General features: G+C 49.2%; 1 protein-coding gene across 1 annotated transcript in view; it reads right to left on the bottom strand.

Moving 5' to 3' along the window:
- DIS3L2 (DIS3 like 3'-5' exoribonuclease 2) overlaps positions 1–20,587 on the bottom strand; it is a 373,116-nt gene that overhangs the window by 40,235 nt on the left and 312,294 nt on the right. The gene's annotated exons all lie outside the window — the stretch shown is intronic.

A 20,587-nucleotide genomic window follows, 5' to 3' on the forward strand; every position in this document is an offset into this window, starting at 1 on the left:
ACACTGTCATCAGTGAGGGCTGCTGCTGGACTCTACTTAATTCATTTTGCAGGTAACTAATAATTTATTAAGCACTTACTTGGTGCCAGACACTGAGCTAGCTGATGGGGAAAGATCAGTGAAGAGAGGCAGAGAGGGGCCTCCTTCATGGTAGAGAAGACAGGTAATCAATCCACACAAATGAGTGAATGAATGAATACAAAGCTTCCAATTAATATAGATTCTCTGAATCAGGAAGAAGACTCCCACATTTCTACAAAAGTAAATAACGTGAACTAGACTGGGAATGAGGGAAGGAGGAGGGAGTTAACTAGATTATGGGGGTGGAGGACGGGGAGAAAAGAACATTCTTGCTGGCGGAGAGCACGGCATGTGCAGAGGCCCCGACGCAGGAGTCCAGGCGCTGAAGGGTGGCTGGTGAGCCAGAAGCCAGTAGGCACAGGGGACGTGGTGGGCAGTGATGCTGGTGAGGGAGGCCAGGGCAGGACATGCAGAACCTCGTTGGCCACCTTAGAATTACCTTCATAATTCATAATAAGCCTTTGGTAAGGAATGGGTGGGTGACATGATCAAAATTCAGTTTTAAAGATCCCTCTGGCTACTGTGCAGAGAGCAGGCTGTAGGGTAGGGTGCAGAAGCAGGAGCCCCATAGGGGGTTACCCAGCAGTGCGAGAGAGCACTGATGGGGGCTGGGGCGAAAGGGTCAGGGAGGGGGCCCAAGAGGGAGAGAGAAATGGACCATTTAAGAATCTACCTCAGGGGTGCCTGGGTGGCTTAGTCGGTTAAGCGTCCGACTCCTGATCTCGGCTCAGGTCATGATCTCACAGTTTGGGAGATCGAGCCCCGGGATGGGCTCTGCACTGACAGCATGGAGCCTGCTGGGATTCTCTCTCTTCCTCTCTCTCTCTGCCCTACCCTGCTCTCTCTCTCCCTGTCTCAAAAATAAATAAATAAATAAATAAATAAATAAATAAATAAATAAACTTAAAAAAAAAAAAGAAGTTAGTTTCAAGAAGGGGAGTTGACAGGCGATGTAGCATTCTGTGTTGGGGAGGGGTGGGGTTGGAAAAGAAGAGGTCAAGGACAGTTCAAGCTTTTGATTTGAACCATCACTCAGGCAGGTGACTGTTCCATGGCTGAATCTGGGGGTGGCTAGGAAGCCACAGGTTTGACTTTGGACATGTTAACTTTGAGGCACTCAGCAGCGTTCTCTGATCAGGGACGACCAGGAACGAGGAGGTGGTAATGAGGTCTTGGCTTCTTTCCGGATTCCGGAGGGGAGTGCTCAGGTGCACAGCTCAGTCTGTGTCGCCGGGAAGCCAGAGCTCAGGGCAGTTGTGTGCGTCCTGCTAGAGCCGAGCTGGGATGTGGCTGGGGTGGGGGNATTTTTACGCCTCGAGCCAGTTACTAGATTTACAAATTTACTGGGTTTTTAAAGCGCCAGGGAAATTTTAACTAAAACTAACTGCACATTAGGAGGGTACATTATTATAACTTTTTTTTTTTTTTTTTTTTTTCTTAACTGCAAGGCTGTTAACACAGATCTGCATCATTAGATGCTGGATGATTTTTCTCTTCCTTAGAGGGAAACAAGCTTGTAGGAATGGCCTGTCCTCTTACTGACCCAGATGAAAATACAAAAACAGAAACAAGCCCTTCTTCGCCATCATGAAGCCAGGAACTTCAAGTCAAAGGCATGTTTTCCCTACAGAGCACTGCTTGGATCTTCCCAGCCCTCTTTCAGTAGAACAGAAGTTTAAAAAAAAAATCTATTAACTATACCGTTTTCTCTTTACTTTCCTCTTTGTAGCAGAGGCCAGTCCTATATTCATTTAGTCCATTTCAAAGACTGCACTGCTTAGAAATGTTCAAATTCTTTGATTCAGTGATTTAAGACTGTATGACTTAGAAAAACTATCATAAGTATAAGAGGAAAGTTTTTTGTAAAACCGTTCAGTATCATTTACTAGAAAGTCTAAAAGACAAGCAAAAGCAGAGTGGTTAAGTAAATTACACCATATAGTCACGTGCAGAATAGCAGCTGTGAAGAATTATTATTCATCTGGGAAAATATCTGAAAAAAGCAGGATGCATACTTGATTATATATCAAGAAAATGATGTAAAAACAGAACAAAGGTCACATAGAAGAAAGACTGGAAGGAAAATGGCAACAGTGTTCCTTTCCTTTCTTTGCATTTTCCAAATTCTTTACGGTAACTATGATGAGACAGAAGCTGTAAGTTTTTAGGAATCGTGGGAAATTTCATTCTGGGGGATTCTTGAGGTCAAGAAATTATGTGAATACCAATTTAACACTTAGGTGAGTAAGCAGAGGTGGTGATGAGGAGGGGGAGAAAGGGATGGGATAGGAGAGCGCTCATATTTACTGAATGGAGAACTCCGATTTATTGAATACCTACCAAATAAATGCTCTCCTTTACCCTGACCACAAACATCTGAATTAGGTATTACAATTTCCTTTTTACAGGGGAGGAACTTGAGGCTAAGAAAGGTTAAGTAATTTGTCCAAACCACAATTAGAATTTCAGCTAAAGCCCACGCTCTTTCCACCTCACCAGAATTACAGGACTCAGTAATGGTCTGGATGGAAAGCCTGCCAGAGAGGGAGGTGTCAAAGATAATGTTGAAGGTGCTCTGCCTTGGGCACAGGGCAGATGGTGCTGTTATGTGCTGTGACAAGAAGAATGGCAAGTTTGGAAGGAAAGCTTGAATTCAGTTTGGGAGTGTTGATTTTAAGGTGTCTAAGAGGCATCTCAGTGGAGATGAACAGTAGGCAGCTTGTATAAATAATTCTGAACTTTGTTGGCAAGATTCATCTGGAGATACAAATTCGGAAGCCTCTAAATAATAACTAAGATGGTGACTAAAGCCATTGGTGTGAATGAGAATGTCCTACGAGAGTATGTAGAGTAAAAATGAGGTCGGTCTTTGATAGAACAGCTGTATTTCAGAGCTGGGCAATGGAGACTAAGAAGGAGTGGCCATGGAGTTCTGAGTTACGGTTTGAGCCCCGAGGGGAACATGCCTTGAGGGAGCGGTCAGCAGCATTAAATCCTCTTAAGAGGTCAAGTAAGAGAGGAGCAAACACACAAAACAAAAAAATCCACTGTATTTAGCAACAAGGACCCTCAGCAGAGTGGTGGGGGGCAGAGATCAGGGTGTGATGGGGTGAGAAATGAGTAGAAGGTGAGGAAGTAGGGATCAGGAGTGCATGTGACTCTTTCAGCAAATCGGATGGCGGTGGGCAAGGGTCAAGGTGAAAGGAGTGGAACAGGACAGGACAAAAGGATGAGGGCTTAAAGGAGAGCGTGCTGTTCGAGAGCAGCCTTGCTGAAGTGCACACAGAAAAGACGCACCCCACGGGGAGGGCTCAAAGACAAAGGGGAGATGGAGATCACTAAAACGTCAAGGTGTCTGAGACAACAGGAAGGACTGGAAGCCAACGTCCAAGTGGAAGACCCTTTCTCCACTGTAGCGGTAGGGAAGGCTGGGCAGGGATGCAGGTATATCTGGACTGGGCGGGGGTGGGGGAGCTGGATGGGGGATGGTGGTGGTTTAGAATGTTCCAGTCTGATTTTTTGTCTTTTCTGAGAATGAGGAGGTCAGACTGTCCTCAAGGAATGGAGGCTTTGGTGAGGGAAGGAAAAGAGGTTGGAGGCGACTGATGAAGGCTTGAAACCGTTTCTTTGGAGAACAGGAAAAACTGTTGACCAGGGAAGAGCACGAGGATTGCCAGGGAGCAGTAACGGTCCAGCTGAGGCCACAGGAACTGGAGTTACTGTAGCAACCATCTGCCCAGATGTTGATTTTTTTTTCTAGCAACTTAGACACTGGCATGAAGAAAGGTAGGTTGGTCCAAAGCTGAGCATTTGCCAGGAAGCTTTGAGGGAAGAATAATGGAGCGGGGAGCAGAGATACGATATTGGCAACAGCAGCGCCAGAGACTCTCAGGGGGAACAGGCAAGAAATAAAAATGAAAGGGGCTGATTGGAAGCAAACAGAAAGATCCTGGTGACAGATGTCTTGTATGAAGCTAATATTTATTGAGCGTGTTCTCAGTCCTTAATCCTCTATTGAAACAGCCCTGGGAGGTTGGCTCCTATCCATATGTTACAGAGGAGTTTCAAGTATTTAGCCCAAATTAGCCAGTAAGTCGCAGAGCTAAAGTGTGATCCACGTTGCTAACCGCTGGACAACACTGGCTTCCTGAGTGTCCATGAGGTCAAGGAGAGGAATTGTAAGAGTCAGTGCAAGAGGGAGTGGGGAACACAGGAGACTGCAGTCAGAGAGGAAGCTGCGTCTGACCCTGGAGATGGGCAGTCAATCTCAACATATGAGTTGAAGTCAAGGAATGGAGAGTCGGAGGTTGGGGTGAAAAGGTCCTCCGTGAGAGGTCTGAAAATTCACCCAGGACGAGAATACATTTCCCAAACGAATCCACAAAGTGTGTCACCATGGGTGTGTAGGTGTGTTTGTAGGTACCTACTATGTGCAAGGTTCAATACACAAATGAATGGGTCCAACTGGCCTATGCGGCAGACCTAGGTGCATGTCCGGCAGTCATTTCCTCCTTCCCAGTGATGCCCTAGATTTGTTCAGCTCCCATTTGTTACTCTCCCATTTGTTCAGCTCCCATTTGTTACTCTCCCATTCAGTCCAGGGAATCCAGGGAGAGGTCGATCCAGTTTCCAGGGCTGGGCCTGATGGTTCTAAGCTAATCACATACACCTTTCAGTAACAGATCAGGAACCCAAGCCAATCAGTGCATAGCATTTCCTGGAATTGGAATTCCCTAGGAATTGGTTCAGGAATAGACATGTGACCTAATGGAAGCCAATGAGAGAAGAGGGGATGTTTATGCCGAGTGCTTCTGGGCTTGAGTGGCCAGAGCTGTTGCAAGGAGCTTGTTACCAGCCTAAGAATGAAGCCAACTCACAGATGAAGCTGACTTTAGAGACCTGCAGAAGAGCAGAGTCAGAGCCTTGACTGAGCCGTGTTGGGTCTCTGCTGGCCTTCCAGACCTCTACTGTTCGCTAAAATTTTTTTTTTTTCAGTGTTTATTCATTTTTTGAGGATTGGGGGAAGGGCAGAGAGAGGGAGACACGGAATCCGAAGCAGGCTCCGAGCTGTCTGCACAGAGCCTGATGCGGGGCTCTAACTCACAAACAGGAGATCATGAGCTGAGCTGAACTCAGACGCTCAACCGACTGAGCCCCCCGGGCACCCCGTCTACTGCCAGACACAGTATATGTCTACCCACTTCTTGGTTCCATTCTCCACAATGTGCTGAGTTATCTTTCTAAAACACAGGCCTGATGACACTTCCCTCTTTAAATACCTTTGATGGCTTCCTGCTGTCTATTTGCCACAGGTATAAAAATGAATTAAACAGCCTGGGCTCTCTGGGGGTTGGTTGCTCACATGAACAAAAAGGGACTGTAACAGAGGGGTGGTGCGGGGGGCATGTGCTGAGGACAAGGTGCCAACCGGGGAGGACCTCCGGGTAGGTGATAGGAGTCTTCAGGGAGAAACAGGAGCGTGAACAGGGAAGGGTGCCCCCACCCCCTCCGCTCCTGCTGCAGAATTCCACGCACTTCTCCCACGCTGTAGTGCTCACTGTGCGAGCCTGGGTCACGCCATGTACCTTCACACCTCTGGCCCCTCCTTGTGCCGTGACTGCTTCTAGGAGCGCCCTTTCTGCCTATGCCAGTGAGACCCCACACATCCTCTGAGCTTCTCTCTGTGAAAGTCAGTCTCTCATATTCCCTCTGGTAACTGGAAGCAGGGCCTCTCGGCCCAGCGAGTGCAAGGGCGCAGGGTGGAGAGCTTCACCAGGTACCCCTGGCGCTCAGGGCCCTCATCAGCGGCCACCACAGGTGCTCAACGCATGTCACCGAGCTGACTCGCCGAGAGAGACTCGGAGCATTCTGTTTACCTATTAACAACTGTCCAGTCACCCAACTTACAGCCAGAGTCTCAGTCACCCTGAGTTTGTCTCGCGTCCTCTTACTTCGGTGAACAAATTCTGCCTCACATCTGCACGCCTCAGTAGCTGTCCCCAGATGAGAAGCATCGGCTCCAATCCCCTTGGTGCCCAGGTGCTCCCATTTCATCTGTGCCTTTGAAGACGCACACAGTCCCTCTCTCGAGGATGTTTACTACGTCCTATGAGCCAGGCACAGCAAGGCAACAGGCAGGCCTACAGGTCACGTCAAGATGGCAGGGACCCACCGTGGAGTCGCTCAGTTTGGAGTGACCGTCACGACGACACTTCACAGGGTCCATCTTCCCCTTTTCCGGAGGCAGCTGCTGCTAGCCCACCTTTGCCCGAGAGGACGGTTTCCAATTGCACCACATTCCTGGTACTGGGTGAGGAGAGAGGGAAGCCCAAAAGGCAGTAAGAAGGTCACTCCGTCGGCCTCCACAGCAGAGGAAAAAGGCCTTTCAGTGGGTCTAGTTAGAGGCTAGGCTTTCCTCTGGACAAAGACCAGGCCAATCTCCCTTGGGCAGGAAATGGAAGAGCCTTTTACTTCCAGGGGCTCAGGCTACATCAAAGAGGAGGGCAGGTGCTGGGCAGCGGGAGTATGAGACTCCTGCTAGGACCCCTCTGGACGCAGCCCCCCCCCCCCCCCCAACCCCGGTGNCGGCGCCCCCCCCCCCCCCCCCCCGCCAATCCAGGAGGGGCCTCAGGAAACTGGCAGTGTGGGTGATGAGGGAGGGGCTAGGGCTGCCGGGAGAGAACAGTCCTCCCTCATTCGCCACGGGAATGTGGGCCACAGGCCCGTCAGGGTAGCTGGGCCTTCGAGAGGTCCTCCTCAGTCCCTCTGGCTTTGGGGGTGGGGAATGGTAACGGGGAGGGCGGCGGCCGGGCCCTTCTCCCCGCAGGTGGCAAGGAAGCAGTAAGAGTGACAGGTTTAGGACCACATAAACCTCCCCAGCGAGGAAGGAATGCCCCAGGCTTAGCAGCAGGGGGGTCCATGGAGCCACTTGTGACAGTTCAAGGAAATGGGACCTTATTTTGTATGCCAGCCCAGTGGAGCCAATGGGCCAGATTACATTCATGAGAATGACTGAAAAAGAATAATGGAACAGGACAGGAAAGGGTGGCTAGAGGTGGCGGTCCAGACGTTCCCCTTGGCTAGCGAGCAATCAAGCTTCAATCTGCTCGGGTGCGAGGTTCCCAAAAGCCATGCTCCTGGAGAACATTATGCACGGGCCACTTGGCATTAAACTCCATCAGCTAAGGAAGATCCCAGCTCAGAGCTTCTGGTGCTTTTGAAAATGCCTGGCCCGACCTTGGGAAGGCAAAAAACAAAACAAACAAACAAAACAAACAAACAAACAAACAAACATTAAGAGGTTTAGAAGTTGCCAATTTTGGCCCCAATAGGTTCAAAATGACCTCTGATGGGCAACCAGAGGTCTCTGACCATGGCCCAGATTGTGACCTGCAGGCTGCTTTGGGCCCGAGCAGGGAACCCGGGAGTCAGGCTCCAGGGTCCCCTCACGGGGGTGTCGTAAGGGAGGTAGCTGGTAACAAATAGCAGAGCGCTGGTCCCTGAGCCAGGACAGCTTGAGTTCAAACCAACATGGGTTCTCCGGGAGGCCTGTGAGCCTCCTTCAATCTGCTAGCTATTAGGACCAAGGTTCAAACGCAGGTCAAGGACCAGCCTGGGAAGCCTCCAGCCGCTGCATGGTCGGCTCTTCCCCTCACGGCCCACTGGCCTTGCGGGGTATCCAACTCCACCCGAAGCCGGAAGTGGCAAATCCCAACACAGGTCCAACGTGCGGGCATGCCGCGTACGGCCCTTTCAGCGGGCGGCAGTCACTTCTACCTGAGCCTCAGTTTTGTCATTGAAAAATCTTATTAGAAGGAAATCTTCACATTCTCCGAGATGATCTTTAGTTTTTCTTCTTTAGTTCTTCTTGTTTGGCTTGGATCTCCTAAGCATTATTTCTTTTTTTCCATCTCCTCTTTGCTTTCTTTTATAAGACAAAGATGCTGTGGACTTGGCTTCCCCTTGGTTCACAACGATTCTGTGGCCATGGATTAAGTTTCTTTCTCCTAAGTCCACTGAAGTCTTTTTGGACTTGGAGAGAGCTTTTTAAGAAAGAACTTGCTCATTCAGCAGGATTTTCCTCCCCACCCCAAGCTCTGGTTCTGACCTGGAAAAAATAAGAGTGAGAAAGAGCAAGAGGATCCTGCAGTCCTGACGCTCAACTTCCCAAACCACAAAAAAAGAACCTTGCTCCAGTAACGTAATCATGGAGACTTCTGGCACCTTGGGCTTTCAAGAAAAATACATCCATCTGCTGGCACAGGGACCCATCAAACTAAATCCTGTTCAGCATGGAGTTCCCGATTCATTAGTGTTGGAAAGTCTACGGTGAGGCTGGCCGCCCCGCTGGAGGCCGCCTCCCTGCAGCGCAGTCTGTAAACCCCACAGCTGTGCTTTCACTTAAGGCCACTTCTCCTGACTCCACCGCACCTCGTGCCAGGGGCTCGTTCTACTCTCATTAAGGTTAAAAATGACAGGATGAGGATTCTTCAACGCTGAGGTTTTACTTGTCAGAAGGAAAACTGTCTGCACAACTCCGGTCAACCAGAGGGAAGGCTGCTCTTCTGTCAGGAGCCCACGCTGCTCGGGTCAGCCTAGGTTTGCTTCGGTGAACGAGCCTGTCGCAGGAGAGGAAAACCGCGGCTTCTCCTGCCTGCCTGTCATGCTGCCTCCTCTTCTGGGGGCTTTGTCATTGGCCGCCAGCAAGGCCAGGGCGGTAGAGCTCTGGTGGCCCCTGCCCCGCGCCCCCTCTGCCTTTACTCGTGGGTGACACCAGCACCTCCGTCAGCAGAACGGGACTCCCGTGCCCTAGCTTTGCCGGTCAGCCCTCACCCAGTCACTGGGCCAAGGGTTTGCTCCTTCAACTTCTGAGCGATATGGAGACAGTGACTGTGAAGCGTGGTGAGCAAGTCCGCGTGTGTGACACGCGCCAGAGGCAGGGGGGTGCAGCCGTCTGCTCCCAACCGGAGCACTGCGGGTGATTCTCAGGGCCCCTTGCCTCCCGCAGAGCAGGGCTGCTGCTTTTCTGATACTGAAATCAGACACTATGATGCCCAGTCACAGGAACTATGCTCACTCAACAGATGTCATCACTTCTGCCTCCTTTCTGTGGTTGTGGTTTTGTGTTCCTATTGTATTCATCTCTCTTATTTATTTCCTTTGTCTTTTCAAATACTTTTTGGAAACTAAGGACGGTCTACACAAATAAAATAAGGGTCTTCGAAATATAAGCCAAACAAATATAAACATATGGGAAAGAGGCAGGTTCCAATATAACCTGATTAAACAATGATCATGATGGTAGACATTCAGTTCATGGAAGAGAGAAAACGGGACATTCTCATACAATCCTCAGAGCCAGTGATCAAGCTGGCTCTATTCTTGAAAAAACAGGAGAGAACAGAATGATCTTCCAGGGAATTGGCCTCAGTTTCCAGGGACTTGAGGAGTCGGGGAGTTATATAACCCCAAGCTGGGAGCCAGCAGCTCTGGCCTCGTCTCTGTTCTCTCGTAGACTCCGGGTAGGGGTAGGGTTCTACCGGCCTTAACCTTTCCGCCTGTAAAATGGAGCTGAGTTCATTCATGTCATCCTTGTGTTCTGTTTTATGGATGAACATGAGATACGTTGTAGGTTTACTAGAATAAAGTACCCATAATAAATAAATCCCTGCTCTGTCGGGAGAAGAGATGCTCTGAAGATTTCAGAAGGACTAGTGCTCATATATTTAGATTTTTAAAAAAATGTTTTTATTTATTTTTGAAAGAGACAGAGACAGAGACAGAGAGAGAATGCAAGTAGGGGAAGGGCAGAGAGAGAGTGGGGACAGAGGATCCGAAGTGAGCCCTGCACTGACAGCAGAGAGCCCGATGCGGGGCTTGAACTCACGACCTGTGAGATCATGACCTGAGCTGAAGTCAGATGCCTAACTGACTGAGCCCAGCAGGTGCCCCTTTAGATGGTTTAACGAGAGACAAGTGGCAGTAAAACATCCTCCCGCCCACGGCTGTGCTGTGTAGCCAAGAGCAACTGTCAAAGTTCATGACTTGATTCCACGTTAATTCTGCTTCCTTCCTCCCAGACAAAGCCAAGTATCTGGACACCATACTCTAGGAAAACATTCTAAGGTCCTTTTTGGTCCTGGGGCAGCCAATCTGTCATTCCCCCTGGTTCCTGCAAGATGGCTTCAGTCTGCAGCAGAGGACTGAGCACCCCCCAGCAGAAGAATCACCGACCACCGCCACCATCCAGGCACAGAACGCCTGTTGATTTGACAACACTTACTGGACTGTTCAGAACAATCTGGAAGGGACATCTAGGAAGCCTCTACCTGTGGTTATGTGAAATTCCTACTCTCATCCAAGATAATCATTGTGTCCTAGCTATTTTATTTATAAGCAACATATTTAATTGATGCCATTCTAACTGGGATAAAAACAGGGTGTTGTGAAGTTTGAAGAAAAGTAAGTACCGAAAGAAGTTTGTCCCAAGATGAAATGTAAAGACCAACGGAAAAAAAAAAAAAAGGACAGAGGTCAGTGGAGGGTACTAGGAAGGGCCACGATCCAGGAAGGAGGAAAATGGACAGACTTTCTATTTGGCTCACTAACTGAAAAATCAGCTTTGGTAACAGAGAATCCTTGGACAATCTCACGTAGTTGAAAATCATTTAAGAAACTACACATGATGTTAAATGTTACAAAAATAAGTTTCACAATAATCTTAGGGGAGCGTTTTCATGAAGTAGATGGTGGTTTTCCCTCTGGCCTGAGTATATCCTCACTCGGGGCAGAGGCTCTCACAGTCTGCAGGCACCTTGGGGGTCCTCTGCTCCAACTTCCTGCCCATCAGACTGGACGAGCGCTCTTCCCAGCACTTCTAAGAGTTTGAGCTTGTGCTGAGACCCTCCTGCCTGGGGCGTGCGCTTCATGGGACCAGGAAGGAGGTCACTGTACTTGTGAACCTGTGGACCGATCAACAACTACCCACACCGGGAGGCTGGCTGCACAGTCGGGAAGAGAACAGCCTCCTCAGGCTGGCTGGTTTTTTCCCTTCCCATGAGCTCTATTCCCTCAAGGGGGTTACTTTACCGGTTTGTACCTCAGTTTCCTCCTCTGTAGAATGGGGACAATGCTCATACCAATCTCATCGGTTTTTCATGAACATTAAATGAGGAAAAACACACCAGAACAGCACCTCCTTGTGACAAATAGTCATCAAGGTTCCTGCTGCCACAAGACCTGGGGTTCTATCTTGTGACGACTGATGGCGCCCTGGAACAAGCTCTGGGCCCTGACCGTTCCAAATGTGATCACTCTTGACCCCGAGGGGTTTCCACAGCAGTAGGGGTCACTTCCTTCACTGGAGGAGAATCTGGGAAGCCACTCAGAGGAAGGGTGTGGTGCTTCAAAGCCTCACCAGGCCCCCCACCCCCCCTCCCCCCGCAGTCCAGGTGCCCCGGAGCCGCGCTGACACGGGCTTTGCCATCACACGAGAGCCCTGACTGCTATTCTCTGGAGCCCGGGCTCCCTGGGCTGCTTTCCACTGAGAGAGCAGGCGGGGAGGCCAGTCTACCCCTCCCTGGCCCTGCCGGGCTGGCAGACATGCCTCGCCGTGGGGGCTACCCAGCACCCCTGCACCGGCAACAACTTGTCTGCTAATCTCTGCTCTGGAGAGGAAGAGGCCGCAACGACCTGCTAGAGCGCGGCTCTGGGCTGGCTTCTGACGGTCCGGATACAAGAAAATTGTTTCTATCATGGTCCGATTCTTCTCATTTCTTCTCAAGTTGGAACATGTCTTTAGCTGTATATTTAACTATCATACCGTCCCAACGAGACTGGAAGCTCCAGGAGAGAAATTCCAGTGATGACTCTGTGGTTCCCCCGCCCCGGCTGCCCCCCAAGCCTTTACTGACTGATTTCTAGGTGAGCGGGGGCCCTGCCGTTAGCAGGAGTAGCCTCCGTAGGCGACCAGACATGGTGCCAAGACCTTCATGTGCGCAGGTGCTACCAACTCCCTATTTAAAGGCGAGGAAACTAAAGCTCAGAGACGTCAGGCAACCTGCCTACCCAAAGTCGGGCAGCACACAAATCAGCAGATGGCGACCCCGGAGCGGAACCCCATTCCTACCTAACTAGAGTGTGCACTTCCACTGGGCCACGCTTGCTATGATTTCTTCTCTCACCAACAGGGCGCTGTGCTGGATGCCAGGGGCTCCAACAATTTACTTCTCTCCTCTAGATCCTAGCAGATGCAGGACAGTAAATGGCGTTCCGAGTGTCAGTCTTCCAAGGCTCGCTGGCAGAGGCATTACTGAAGAACAAGGTGGGGGATCCCCCCTCTGTCCAATGGAATTGAAGACAAGAAGCCAGACTGAGAGGCTGAGCAAATGGAGCTGCCACTTTCGGGGGGAGAAGCTGGGCTGGAGGGAGCGGCAGCCGGGGTGGGACCACTCAAGTGAGCGGGCGAGGGAGAGAGAGAGGCTGGCTCTGCTTTTTCAGTCCAATGCACCTGCCCTCTGGTTGACATGCTCGGTCACAGAGCTAGTTAGTAATAAGAGCATAGAGTCAAGGGCTCCCCCACACCAGTTGGCTGGTCAAAATACCAGATAGCAGGAATAAAGAGAGAAAAACAAGGCAACAACAATGAAATCTAAGATTAATATAGGGCCTCTGCTATTGAAGAAATGGGCTGGGGACTCATTTAGTCAATTTTTGTTATTTAAGTCACGGGCCTCTCTCCATGACTTCCTCTGGGAAATGCAAGCCTCAGAAGAGGTACTCTCTGCATTCTGTCTGGCCTTCCATTTCACAAGTCTGTGAGCAAACGCCTGTCAAGCCAGGGTCCCTGTGCTGCTCGGCACTGTGCCAGGCACACGAAAGCCTAGGGGAAAAAGGGTAGTCTGGGTTGGCAGAGACGACTGAGCCACACCGCTCCAGGGCTGTCGGAGCTCAGAGAAGGATCTGGCAGAGTGGCCTGCGTGGAGTACCTGAGGCCTGATGTGGGGCTGGCAGGACAGAGAGCGCTTGTAAAGCATTAGGTAGAAATTCCAGGTAGTGGGAAAAAAACCCCAGGAACTTGAGCTTTCCTAGCTCAAGGGTCACATCCATCACCATATTCCTAGTGTCTACCAGCCTTCGGCGAAATAGGTACTCAACAAACTACTATTAAAGGAATAAATGACCACAACCAGAGAAGTAAGAGTTAAGATGTACTGTTCTGAGGGTGTCTGGCTGGCTCACTTGGTAGAGCGTGCGACTTTTGATTTCAGGACTGTGAGTTCGAGCCCCACATCGGGGGCACTGTTCTGTGAATATGAATGAGGTTGGTCTGACTACAAAGTGGAGGGTACAACCTGGGAACAGATAAAACAATACTGATGATGGTAACAAAAATGGTCAGAATCTACTGGGCTTTCTCTAAGTCTTTTCTGTGCTAATAAGCACATTAATGTGTTCTCTCCCTGGAGTCTCCCAACCTCAGAGGGTGGGTGCTGCTGCTGTTCCTGCTTCAGAGCGGGGGAGAGTGGGGCACGGAGGCTCCTGGGAGCTGGGAAGCCCCAGGTCACAAAGCTGCAGCCGTGAGACACGAGCCCGGGGCCCCGACTCTCAGTTCAGGATGTTCCCGGATGACATCTGACAGAGGCGAACCCCTGGCCCCTCTTCCGGTCTGCGCCCCCTCCGAGGCCACCGGCGGCTCTCTGACGTGTGCTGCTTTCTGACAGCAAGCAGCCCCCGAGCTGACGCCTGGCCCTTCCCTGGGCGATGCTGGTGTACCTCACAGGTGAATCAATAACTCACTTCTTTGTTTGTTTGTTTTGAGATCATTACAGATTTACAGAAAGTGCAAAGACAGCGCGGAGTGGTCCTGTGTACTCTTCACCCATTTCTCACTGAAGGTCACGGCTCACACCACCAGAATGCCGGATCAGGCCCAGGAAGCACACGCTGGCGCCACACACGCACCTAGTTCCGTGTCGTCAGGTCACGCTGTAGGTTTGTGGAAGTGCCACTGCCACCTGGATACACAACTGTCCCCTCACCACGCCACCTTCCCCCCCCACCCCAACCTCTTGGCAACAACACCACCCTGTTCTCCTGCTCTGTAATTCTGTCGTTTCCAGAAGGTTACAGAAACGGAATCATATGGTATTTTAAAACAGCTTTTCAAAGTTATCCTAAGAGTATGACTTGACCCATTTATTTGATGTGTAGAAGAACATAAGACGACAACCAACAGGAGGAAAGAAGCAGAATAACGAAAGTTTCTATTCTTACTCTGCCGCCTCTAGCTATGTGGCTTTTGACTAATCACCTAACCCAGATCTCAGTTTCCTCGTCTGTCACAATGGGTAGAAGGTTTGAGGATTACATGAGGTAACGTGTGAAAGCACTTGGCAAACAGCAGGCACGCCATAAATTCTAGCTGTTTGTTATTATTAATAACAAGCCAAGGACGCCTCTGTGCCTCTTTATAGAAAATCAGGCTCTTAACGGTCACAGACGATTAAGGAAGTGACCACGCCAGCCCTTAAACGACCCCAGGTCATGCTTCCCTTTGCTTCCCAAGACTCTACTGCGGAAACAACTGGGGACTTTTAAAAGGTGCTTCCAACAGGCACCTTCAGGCACACACCCTCCTGAGCACAAGCGGCCACTCCCCGTGCCAGATTCACTAGGGGGTCGAGTTCTGAAAGTGGGACAGATGGCCAAGAGCTCTCTGTCTAGCACAGAATGCCTCCAGAGGCCAGCCGGGGTTTGTGCGGAGGCCCCCGGCGGCACGCTGAGCACAGAGGAGGAGGATGCCAGGGAGAGGCAGGGGTCGGTGCGTGATTGAATTAGGTGCCGCATGGATACCCCACAAAGCTCAGCATCACTCAAAGGCTGGATGTGTGATGGGGGTCAATGGCCCACACTACCCACAGGGTCACCCTTACTTTGACAAGCTATGGAAATCCAAAAAAAATCTCCCCCCAAAATCACATATGCAAAGACCCCATTATATAGTTGAGAGAGCACTCGACTTTGAGCCTTTGAGTAGCTGGGAACCCGGCACAAATGGCTGGCTATATGTTAAGCAATATGCCCGAGGCCCATTGAAAATGGACAAAAACGGGTATTCAGGATCCTGCATGATTTACTGAAAGTGGCATTGTCTGTGGCTCTGCGTGGCACCAGCAGGGGTGGGATCCAGGGCGCTCCTCCTGATGGGGGGGTCGCCCCATGTGTCTCCTGTTCCCTTGGACTTTTCAACTCCCCTGGCCTGCATTCACTCACTCACTTTTTCTCCTTTGAAGTTAAAGAATACTGCCTCATCTATCACTGACACGTTGGGTTTCAAAGGGACTGGGAGTGAATTCACTTTTTTTTTTTTTTTAAACAAATGAGAAGGGCTCAGCTGGGAAGAGAGAGGAGGTGAGGAGGGAGGGAGGGGAGACAAGAGCTAACGAGGGCTGCTTTCTTCCAGCTCCGAGCTGAGGGGAAGCCCCAGGGTGGCGTCTAGGCTCCGGGCGGGGGTCGGGCGGGGGTCGGAAGCCGGGATGGTGAGCCCTGCCGCTCCCCAAGGCCCGTGTGTGCTCGCCAGGCTTCCTGTGGTTCCAGCCCTGCCTACTGTGCTGTGGAAGGCACACAAGCTTCTGGGGCTTCCACGATCACCTCCTTACCTTGAACAGAGGAAGAATGTGGTGGGGGGTGGAGTGGGGACCACTTGTGTAACAAGATGGTCCAAAGCGCCTCAAGCTCAGGGGGGTCCCCAGCTGATGTCTGCTTTTCCTTCCAGTGTGGTGGGGGCCCTCCTGTGAGGCCTCGCAACCACCCGGCTCCCCAGACAGAAACCCAGGCGTATCTAGATGTACCCTTTCCCTTTTTTGGGTCTGATTCCACCCTCTCAGTATCTTTCTCATCTGTCAGCTGTGTGACCTCAGAGAGCCTCATGTGGATTCCTGCTGCAGCCATCCAACTGGCTTGATTGATGTCCACCTTGCTATCTTCCAATTCATTCTCTATAGAGCTGCCAGAGAGATCTTTCTAAAAAGAAAATCCCATCCCATCACTCGCATACGTGAAATGCTTCAACGATACCATGACGAATTCAAGAAAGCACTCGTATTTCAGGGCAGAGGAAAAAAGGTCCTCCAACCTTGGCCCTGGTGACATCTTCAATAGTGTCTCCCACTGCCATGGTGAGCCCTTCCCAGGACCGGCCACGCCAATGGCCTGTACCTCCTAGAACATACCAAACCCCTGTGCTGCTCTGCCTGGAACAGCCTAGACTCAGCTGCTCTCCTTTGCTAGAACAGGAATCTTCTCCCAGATTCTATAACCCAGTACAGAGCACACTCTGAACCATGCATTTCTTGGAGACAGGGCCACGTTTTACTATCTTGCAGTGACTGATACCAAGTTGCCAATCAGTGTTGTTTTCTGAATGCTTCTGCTGCAGTGTATTTTCCCATGGATAAAAGATGGCAGGCCTCTACTTTGCTTGGCCACGGTTGGCCATTTCACAGATTTCTATCAAATGTTAGCTGCACATCCTTCCCAAGCAAGCAGTCCTTGGCCTCTCACCCACATTAGGCTTTCTTCCCACTAAATTACACTCCAGCTGTTCTAAGGAAAAGCCAATTCCAATGGCAGCCATAACTAGCAAGCTGCCTTGTTGACTATAATTTTTAAAAGCCTCTGGGTTATGAGATTAAAGCATGATTGGGTGACTCACTGACATGGGTGTTTGCATGTAATCGACAAAGTCCTATGCTTGGCACCATTTGCCATCCCGACTTTGTGCGGCAGTCAAAAGGATTTATCTAGAAAGTTTGGAGATTTTTCTCCCATCATCTCTACCCTCCTTTAAAAAGATACAATCTTCGCTTTTATGGCAAATCTTAAACCAGAGAAGCCTCATCTCTGTTTAAAAGCCACTCCCAAGGAAGCTCCTTGATGCCCACACTTCCTTTCCAGATAGTTCTTAGAGGGCACCACGCCTGGCAAGGCTCTCAGGAGGACCCCTTCCTGAATGTGCTCAATTGCAGGAACTGCTTTCAAAAAAACTTCTGGGCCCAGGAAGTAAGTGTTTGAAAAAGAAGGGAGAACCTAAATGCAAATCCTAAAACTTATACAATTTCCAGAAGAAATAGGAAAAAATCTTTACAACCTTGGAGTAGGCAAACATTTCTCAGATAGTATACCAAAAGCAAAATCCATAAAAGAAAAAAAATCTGATACACTGGACTTCATCAAAATTTACAATTTCTGCTCTTTGAAAGAGTATGAAAAGACAAGACAGAGAGAGTGAAAAAATGAGAGAATGCAGAGACAAGCCAAACACCTGGATAAAACATTTGTGAATCACATACCTGATAGAGGATTTATGGCCAAAATATGAGAACTCTCAAAACTTGGCAATAAAAAACCAAATAGCCCAATTAAAAAATGGGTGAAAGATATGAACAGGCACTTCCTCGCAAAAGACATGCAAACAGCAGATATGCACGTGAAAAAAAAATGTTTTACATCATTGGTTAGGAGAGAAATGCAAATGAAAACCATTCATGAATTACCACTACGTATTAACATGGCTAAAAACAAAACAAAATAATCAAATAAAAACTGACAATATTTAGTGCTGGTAAGCATGTAAAGACACTAGGGCTCTCATGCCTTGTTGGTGAGTGGTATAGCTCCCCTGGAAAACAGTTTGGCAGGCTTTTTTTTTTTTTTTTTTTAATAAAGTTAAATATACACTTGCCACATGACCTAGCAATTCTCCCTTCTAGGCATTTACAGTGAAATGAAAACTTAACCGTCACACTAAAGCCCGTCAGTGTTTATGGCACCATCATTCTGTAATTGGCCCAAGTTGGAAACAACCCAAATAACCTTCAACTGGTAAGTGGATAAACAAACAATGAGCCACCCACAACATCATGGAATACTGCTCTGTAACAAAAGGGAACAGCCACCGGTACGCATAACCTCAAGGGTGAACTGCACATGCGTCATGCTAAGTGAGAACAGCTAGACTCAAAAAGCTACCAACTGTATGGTTCCATCTGTAGAACATTCTGGAAAAGGCAGAACAACAGGGACAGAAAACAGATCAGTGGCTACCAGGGGCTGAGGGTAGGGGAGAGGGCGTGACTACAAAGGGGGAAGGAGACATTTTCTGGGGTGATAGAACTGAAAAAAGAGGGAATTTTACTGTATGTACATTATACCTGACGAGGGAAAAAAAGTAATTCTTGGCTAAAAATGTGGCTGGTAGGTCTAGTGCTAAAGGTTGTTAGGAGGTCCCGGTGATCGTATATAAAATCTGCCCTTCCATAGACATGGCAGAGAGGACTCAGAAGTGGATCACACCCACAGGCAGTAAAACAAATGCAAGTCAAAACAATAATAAAACACCATTTTCAACTGATCATATTAACGAAGATTAAATAAAACCCACAAACTCTCAGCTTGGTGAGAGGCAGTTGACAATACGCTATTGTTCCCTGAAAAAGGCCTAAATGAGTATAACCTTTCTGGAAAGTTATCTGTCAGTCTGTATCAAAAGCTTTAAGAACGATACATAGAAAAATGTTATTACGAGGTGATGGCTGACCTATGCCCATACTGGCTTTCCGTGTCATTTCTAAATTTCAGTAAGACAAATACGTATTACTTTTATAATAAAGTAAAAGTTAATCCAGAAAAGCATCATAGAAAAAAAGTTAATTCCCTTCAATCCAGTCATTCCAGGAACGTATTCCTAAAGAAACCACCCAAAGTGGTCTTTGAGTTTTATGCAGAATATTAACTGCAGTGTTATTTACAACAGCGAAAACTAAGAGCAGCCGGCCTGTAACCACATCGTGGAGGGCTGTTCCCTCCTGTTTTTAGCCATGTTAACATGTAGTGGTAATTCCTGAATGGTTTTCATTTGCATTTCTCTCCTAACCAATGCTGGGGGAGTGTTTCCAGGCCATGGCTCCTGGCGGCCCCCACTGCCCCTCTGGAGCCCTGCTGGAGGCGGCTCTTCTGTGAGGACAGAATTGGGTCTTTCTCAGCATCTGGCCACATGGCCCAACTGCCATTTGGAGTCATGCCTCAGGCACTGTTCTAAGGGTTTCATGGGTACAAGTCACTAACCTAGTGATACCCTGACAGCACAGGTACTATTATCTCCATTTTACCAACGGTTGTCTCAGGAACATTATCTCCGTACTTTTTTTTTTTTTTAAGTAATCTCTACACCCAAAGTGGGGTTTGATCTTACAACCCTGAGATCAAGACTCATGTGCTCTACCAACTGAGCCAGCCAGGTGCCCCCACACTGTCTCCATTTTATGATGATCTCAGGGATACATTATCTCATTTTACTCATTATTACCTTAGAAAACTGAGGTACAGAAAACAAAGTCACGCAGCGAAGTGCAAGAACCCAGGTGGTCTGGTGCAGGGTCTGTTCTGTAACTCCTCAGTGGCCCGTGGCTGGTGGGCACCAGACCGTGGAACCTGGGCCGGGGGCAGTCTACAGCAGAAGTGTGCCCCAAGAAGGAGTTCAGAGCTAGGCCTCTGGGCAAGCAGGACAGATCTCCACAGGGGCCGGGAAGTCTTCGGCAGTGAGGAGTTGGGAATCCAGGCCAGGAGGCTGGATGGCCGGGCATGCGGAGGGAACGGAGCAGCTCAGAGGCGCGTCCCTGAAGGCCAGCCAGGGAGGCAGGCAAGACTTCCAGCTTGGTGCCGGCCCTTGGCCGGGGAGCAGAAGGGGACAGCTCCTTGTTATTTACAGAAGGAAACTGATTGTAGCAAATCAGTTTCCAGCTGCCCCATGGCCAAGCCTGTACTCTCAGAGCCCCTAAGGGCTCCCTGTTCAAATGTACTTCAAACCCAGTAGACTGTTATTCATTAGCAAACTTTCTTATTTAGGAGCGGGCCAATTTAATGCTGACAAGCAGATAAGAAACCTGCTGGGCCTCCCTCCCTGGGTGTTGCCCTTCAGGTCTGTACTCATTTCCTTCCACTCTGGCAGATTTCCTTTATCCCAGGGGGGTCACAATTCAAGGGGCAGTTCAATCATTCTAATTTATTTTCAGCATTTCCAGTGTTTTTCTTATAGCAAATTGCTAATTTCTATTTTGTACAGGAGAAAACTTTTAAAAGGAGATTGGCCTTGTTCTAATCGACTTTTAAAGTGGCCCCTTCCAACCATAACTAATGTTCTCCTATAAAACACCTAAGCGGCCATCTCCACACAAACTCAACATGGCCTGTTATCCAGGCTTTTCCTTTGCATCCCCCTCCTCTATATCCTCCCCGAGATGGTCAGCTACTCTGAGGGCTGGGACACGGAAAGCTGGGACTATGCTCTCTTCTCTTTCTCCCCAATACCTAGCACAGTACTTGTACCTGGTAGGTCTGAAAAAAAATGTGTGGGAAATTAAAAAGCTCAGTCAAAAGAGATAAAGTTACAAAACACCTTTAAAAGCTCTTAAATTCTCTTTAGTTTAAAAATGCCGGGGCGCCTGGG

Source organism: Crocuta crocuta, unplaced genomic scaffold, assembly GCF_008692635.1.
Source record: "Crocuta crocuta isolate KB4526 unplaced genomic scaffold, BGI_CrCroc_1.0 scaffold290, whole genome shotgun sequence".
NCBI lineage: Eukaryota > Metazoa > Chordata > Mammalia > Carnivora > Hyaenidae > Crocuta > Crocuta crocuta.